Source organism: Notechis scutatus, chromosome 5 (genome assembly GCF_049901735.1).
Source record: "Notechis scutatus isolate UNSWTSFEM ecotype Mainland chromosome 5, rNotScu1.2, whole genome shotgun sequence".
NCBI lineage: Eukaryota > Metazoa > Chordata > Lepidosauria > Squamata > Elapidae > Notechis > Notechis scutatus.
Genome location: NC_142013.1, coordinates 23,545,849 through 23,552,858, shown reverse-complemented (window position 1 = coordinate 23,552,858; position 7,010 = coordinate 23,545,849). Strand labels below are relative to the sequence as shown.

The following is a 7,010-nucleotide window of genomic DNA, read 5'->3' as shown; positions in this document are numbered from 1 at the left end:
AATTGACCCTCTTGCTTTTCACCAAGAAAGCCCCTCTAAATCTCATCTAAGACAAAGAGTAGAAGCCTCCTCACCAGTAAATAGTAAAATCCAAGGACAGCTCTTACAAAAGAATGGCAACCTAGAAAAACTCCACATTCCAACCTCAATCAGCCTGATGACTTCACCATTCCATCTCCTTTAATAAGAAACTTCTCCACTTTGATATTCTCAGGAAAGGCCCATGTTGCCTAACAATAGGCATATCTGTTATTTACACACACACACACACCAATATACCATCAAGGACCTACCCAGTTTCCCCCAAATTTGTCAGCCAATAAGATCCCTAAGAATGTAGGGCAGCCCCCAGCTTCTTGCCTTTTATACAAGAAGTTGCTTTATAGAGAGAAGACTGCCGACTAGAAAGGTTCTTCTCTAGAAGCACTCAGTCTTTTGACTATGTTTCTACAAAAACATGAATCTATAATTAATTTCAACACACAAACACACACACACACACACAAACACCAGACTATATGTTTTGTAGTTTTAGCACCTAAAAATATAAACATGTCATTCAAAAATTCAGTGGAATTGAAATATACAAACCACAGGAAGATGACATCTTTTAAAATTTCAGAGTAATTTTATTCTGACAACAAAAAATATTTTAATATGGGTATCTCATAGAACTACCCAAAAATAATTTTCCATGCCTGAGGATCTGGATATTACGGTACTAAGCAAACCAACTTTCCCTCTTGTTATTGTCCACATTTCTGATGTGGAAAATGTGGAAAAGATGACCAAAAGTATTCTTAGTAGCTCATTATCCAGGATTCTTTTGAAGGATAAATTATATTAAATTTATAAATGATAAATTTGAAATTGGTATAATAGGTGAGACTGAAGCTCTGTGACGCTCTTCTTTTTCAAAGCTCTTCTAGCCAAGCTTAAGCTGAATAGCAAATTCATACAGAAACAGCTTTATAAGAACAAAATACTCTCCTTGAATCGTAAACAAAACAGGCGTGTATGTGGATCACCTGAGGTCTACAGACCTGCAAATTTATTTTGCTATGTTTATATAGCTGCTTGTCTCACCAAGAAATTGTTCCTCTCTGATCAGTTAATAATTGATGGCATGATTTTCTACCAATAAGAAACACCCCAAAATGGGACATGCCATTAAATAGGCTTGATGTGGCTAAAAATAAATTCTGCCATCAAAACCCAGAAAACATTTTATCTGTTTAACCTTATCCATTTTGCACTATTTCACCAACTGCGTTTCTTATTTTCCCAAAATACATGGAATAGAAGGTTGCCTTTGCTAAAAAGCTTCTGCTGAATGTTAACTCAATATTTCAGCACAAAAATCTTATCTTCCAAACATCTTCATACTTCCTTCAATTAATGTTTTTAAAATTCTTCAACATCTTCCCCCTCAAAAAAAATTCCATTGGGGTTGGGTGACTAATAAACTTATAATTATAGAATTGTGATGATGATTCCAAATTAAATAATATTCTTTGTAGATAGTGGTACATATGGGATTATTCTGCACAGGCAGTTATAATGCATGCCATCTACATTAACAGAGTTGGTGCTAAATGACCATACCCTAACTGTGAAAGCCCTCACTGCATTCAGGAAACACTGCTCAGTAAATGATGCAATCCAGGCAGAAGATTACCATGCATTTCCTTGCTGGCCTGGCTGAAATGAAGCAATATGTCAGGTTTAAAAAGGAAAGGAAAAAAAGAAAAAGAAAATGGCATTTAAAAGAAGCTAAGAAACTTATTCCAATTTACACAGTCTGTAATTTAACCATGTTTACATTCTGAATGCAAAACTGTTCCAGTTTGAAATAACTCTTTGGACTGAAGCTTTGTCTCTGTGTATTCTAATTACCAGGAAAAACACAACAGAATACAGAGAAAAACACAAAAACATGCAGCACCCAAAACATTCGTTATATCTTTTAAGTGCCACCTGAACCTTTGTTGTCAGATTCAGACATTGATAGAAATGTTTTGTGCTTTACAGAGCACCTTCCAAAAGTTGAAATTCAACTTTTACATTAAAAAGAGTTTTGTTCCTGTTTTAACATGTTCTTGTTTCTGCTTTACCTGTGCATCTGGAAATATGTCCCAATGAACTTAAAAGGGGTTTCCCCCGAAAAGTGATTATTATAGATTATGGCATTCACGTGTTGCCCTTTATTAATTTGCCATTTTTCCTCGATTTTTAATTTTATGATGACTTGCATACTTGTGTCTTACCCCTTGTCCGGATTCGCAAAAAGAAGATGGGGGGGGGGGGGCGGACCCTACGCAATTTGCTGGGTACGTGATCCCAGGTAACTGTCATTTAGTAAACCCTAATTCAGTTAGACATAGGTCCTTGAAATACGCACTCATAGCCGTGCAAAAGATTCATTAAAATAAATAAATAAATTAGGAGTGACCTCCCGTTTGGGGACATTAAACAGAGCACATCGGAATTTATTTTAAAGAATTTTCCCTTGCACAAACGAATGGACAAAGCATGCAAGGTTTGGGTGACAGAAGATTCACGGAATCCTGCCTTTTCCTCGGCGGGGATCATGGGAGTTGAAGTCCAAAACAAACTGGAGAACTCCAGGCTGGGAAAGCTGCGCCCTCCAGCTGTTCTTTCTCACCCCCGGAGAAAGCCGGCCTCATCGGAAGCTCTCTCCAAATTACGACGCTCGAGAATAAGAAAAAAAGCGCTCGGCTTTGAAGCGGCTTCCGCCGCGCCTAAGAGGAACAAAATTGCTAGCGCGTGTGAGCGAAGGAGGCCCAAGGACAGCTGGGCGGTCTCCTGGCCTCGCCCACAGCCACACCTTTAGGCGGGAATGGTGGCGGAGAGCCCGTCGCGCGTGGCGGCGCCCCACTCGGGGTTGGTAGCCGCGTGGACGCGCTCACAGGGCCACCAATCGGCCGTTGGGGTTCCCCGGCACGCGCGCCTCCTTCTGTTTTTTCCACTACCGCTCGACGCTTTTGTCTTTTTCCCCGTGACGAGCCAGCTGGAGGTGGAGAAAGAGGGAGGACGGAACTGAAGTGGTTGTTACGAGCAACCGCTCCCTCTGTGCCTCCCCCCCCTCCCGCCCGCCTTCCTCAACCCCTAGGCGGCTTTTTTGTGTGTGTATGTGTGTCATTACACTTTCCCTCCCCTTCTTTCATTCACGGCAGTCGAGAGGGAGGAGTCACTATAAGTAGCGGCGGGAGCGGTTGTAAGAGAGCGCAACGCGAGGTCGCCCGCTGTGAGCCTTTTTTTTTCTTCCCCCGGCGCTGCCATCCTCGCGGCAGGTCCCGCTTCGCTTCCCAACTCCGGGTCTTCTTCGGCGTCCCTTTTTTTGCTTTCCCCTCTCTTCTTAATCTAAACCGGCTGTAGTAGAAATATCCCCGGCAGACGAGCTAGGTGAGTAGCCGATGGCGCTCCGGCAAGGTCCCTTTCCTTGCTCTGCCCTTCCTTTCTCTCCTCTACCATCCTCCCGAGTCGGGTGGCTTTTCCAGCCTTTGCCGAGATGCCCTGAATGAGACATTGCGGGTGGCGGAGAAGAGCCACACCGCGCGGCCAACGGTGGGGACCGCCCCGCTTTCTCCGTGAGCCGGGGTCGTAAGACGGGATACTCTTCAAGCCGTGGCTCCGGACGATTTCCCCACCCCGAGCGGTTGGGACCCGATCGACGTGTACTTCGGCCGCCCAGCAACGTGCCAAGCTGGAATCCATTTTGCGAGTAGCGTGGTGCATGATGCAATGTTTATAGCGATGGGCGATGTGGAGGAGGGCGGAAGCATGCGCCCTGCCTAGGTGGATCGAGCACGCGGGCTGGCGAAGCGGGGCTGGATCGGCTTTTCCGTTTTTCTCTCCTGCCGACCTTCCCAGGGCGCTTTTCCAGGCGATCCCTTCCAGCCTCGGATCCTAGGCGCTGAGCGGCTTAAGCTGACAGGGTTTATTAAGGGATGACAGAAGTCCTTCCTTAAATGGTCCTTTCTTCGGATCGTGCAGTGGCCGAGTTGGGGGGGGGGCGGGCGACGGTTCTTTATAGTGACTCATCACTTAAAAGTCCAACAACTGCACCCTTTCATCCTTAATTTGACTCGTGTTGGTTTCGATTCGGGATATTATTTCCTTCTGATGCAGCTGTAACCTACGAATTAAATAAGATGTTCTGCGTTTATTTCTGTGAAGAAACTCGTGTTTGCCTTACTATTTAATGGAAAGAGTATAAGGGAGGTTGATCAGTGTATCGTTAATGGTTGATTTTATGAATCTTTTTTTTTTTTTTTTTGGTGATCTATGAAGGGGACACAAACAATTGCTCTAAACAATATATATTTCCTAGGCAAATTACACACAAAGTTCCAAAACTGGTTTCCTTCTCTGGTGTCCTTCCTCCTGCAGTGGAAATTTTGACTTTGAAAGGAATTATGACTCCTTTGCTTAAGTTTGCCCAGGAGTTACATTATTATATTATTATAGTATCAAGAGATTGACTTCCTGCTACCCATCATAGCAGCTGTCACCATGAAATATACTATCCTGTCTCTTTCTTAATATAAGGGTGAACAGCCTATGGCCCCATCTTTTCTGTTCCCTGACCATACTGCTGAGTTGAGTTTAAATTTTATTAAAGGATGAGAATCAAATACAAATACAGTAATAAAGCCATGCAGATTTAAAGAAAACATAAATAAAAATACAGAACAAATGAATAAACAGAAAAAGTAAATAAAGAAAAAGAGAAAACATATAAAGAATCTGTTTCTGATTTTTACAGCAGTTACTAATAAGATTCATCTATCCTCCCTCTTTTAAGATTACATTACAATTCCCTTCCAATATTCTATCCTTTTGACTCATCAAATCTATAAGCCACCAGTTCATTTTTTCCGCATTTTCAACATAAAAGTCCATAAAGGATTTGCCAATCACTAATAAATGTACTTGTTATCTTCTCGATCAAGAAGTTAATTTTGAGTTTTGGCAAATACTATCATCTTCATTAATTGTTCCTTCATGGTGGATATTTCAGAATATTTCCATCTTTCTGCATATAGCAGTGTTGCTACAGCTACCATGTACAAAAACAATCGACCATGAGACTTTCCATACTGCTGTGTTTTAATATGGTGGTTACTTGCCATTTTGTGGCATGCAATAGATTGAAACTCTCAGGTAATTCCTAAAGTAAACTTCATCCAGTTTTGAAAAAAAAACAAAACAGAAGGCCATTGTCACTAAAGATGTTAGGTGCCTGCAACCAAAAATTTCAACAGTGATCATCGTGCTGGTGACCCTCCACTGATTTTGGCTACATGAACCACTTGTGAGTACTTAGGTTTCAAATGACTCAGCTTGCTGTAGACTGTCCAGTCTTTCTAGATTTTGTCATGGCTGGATGGCTGGCTAATAATTCATTTTTTTTTGTAATGAGAGGAAATTAAAATTTTCTGAAGGCTGGAGCTATTAAAGTTATAGGAGATGAAAGATTTTGTTTCACTCACTTTCTGTTCCCTTGGGTGGGGTGTAGTGGAAATTAAAAAAAGGAGAAGAGGTATGCCAGAGGAGTCCTGACTCTTGTATTTTTGAAGATTGGCAGAGAGTATTAATTTCTAAGTGATCCTCTTCCTTGGTTGTAGATGACCCAAGGAACTAGAATTAACCCGAGTTATGGTGAGGGAACTATATCATTCAATGTCAGTTTATGATTGGAACAATCTGTAAGCTATGTAAAATCAGATCATGTAGGTTACTCAACAGCAAACTGGTTGCAAGCTTTTCTGGTTTGCCATGAACCATTTATTTTGCACAGATCCAAACATTACACATAATGCTAGTTCAAAGTAGTTTGGTTTGCTGTTATGGCTCCTTAAGAAGTCATCATTTGTCTGAGTTGCACATTACAGCCTGCAATCTATTGTTAGGACTTTAAAATATTTTTAATGTATGATAGGAAGATAGAAATGTGCAACTCAAACAGATAAACAACAGGTTATGCATACTACCTTACTATGTTTGAACCCTGCCAGTGAAATGAACCGACATTAAAGTTTTGTCATTCTTTGATTGACTATTTAATTCTGAAACTTAAGGGAAGAAAAAGATTACTAAGGTTAAATAAATAAAGAGTGAAACTTACACATGTGTGAACTGGTACAAATGAATGGGGACTTTGATGCTTTTATTATTTCTGCAATTATGATTTTATAATTATAGTGTAATTATCTCAAAACAAGCTCTCAGCTTTGTTTATGCTTGCCTTTTGAAGCATTTTGTCTATTGTTAGGACTAAGTCATGTTTTTTTGTCATTTATGGAATTAATGTACAGAACTACAGCTGCAGTTTCATTGATCTCCAAGGTTCATATATAGAGCATAGACTATGATGCAAAATTGCTGCAACTGTCACCTACTTACATTAAGTTATATTGAGCTTCCTGTTATTATTGAGAAATATATGGTCTCAACAGAGGAATAATCAGACTTTCATTTATTTGGTGTTAGTAAGGATCTGCTCCCAGGTAGAAGGTGTCAGAGAATAAAAGTCAAATAAAAGAGAAAATGGAGTGATACATTGGCAGTATGCACACACAAGCATGCAGCTCCATTCGAATTCTTAGAATGATTTGGTAGGAGAAACAGCATTGCTGCTTCCTAAGCTTCGATGCCCTCACCTAGGCCAGGCACATTCAGCCTTTGTCTAAAGCTGGTTCTGAACAACTGTTATGGCATACAGTCACACTTTTAATATTCCAGCATAATATTTCCCCCTTCTGTTTGGACAGAATGAACTGTGAGAAGATAAACTGAAAATTTAATTTTCATTTTCTTTGTAATTAGCTTCCTAGTATTTTTTGGGGTGGGGTGGGGGTGACTTTTTCAATACATAATTAGCGACCCGCAATGGCTCTTGCTGTATAAATCTGCATGAATGCATCCTATTGCAATTTGCTATCCTATTCTACTTATCTATTTTTCATTATGCCTTAATTCCCTTG

General features: G+C 40.6%; 1 protein-coding gene and 1 long non-coding RNA gene across 2 annotated transcripts in view; one reads left to right on the top strand and one right to left on the bottom strand.

The window, feature by feature from the left end:
* Positions 1-263: 263 nt before the first annotated feature.
* LOC148130403 (uncharacterized) lies at positions 264-3,095 on the bottom strand. The gene is made up of 3 exons (XR_015749751.1): positions 2,268-3,095; positions 1,612-1,701; positions 264-447 (listed from the first exon to the last, which is right to left on the bottom strand). It is a non-coding gene; the product is annotated as an uncharacterized LOC148130403 (long non-coding RNA).
* Positions 3,096-3,103: 8 nt separating this feature from the next.
* Positions 3,104-7,010, top strand: part of SLC7A1 (solute carrier family 7 member 1) — a 42,562-nt gene continuing 38,655 nt past the window's right edge. The window contains exon 1 of the mRNA XM_026675037.2: positions 3,104-3,426. The gene's annotated coding sequence lies outside the window, so the exon portion shown is untranslated. The remainder of the gene's footprint in view (positions 3,427-7,010) is intronic.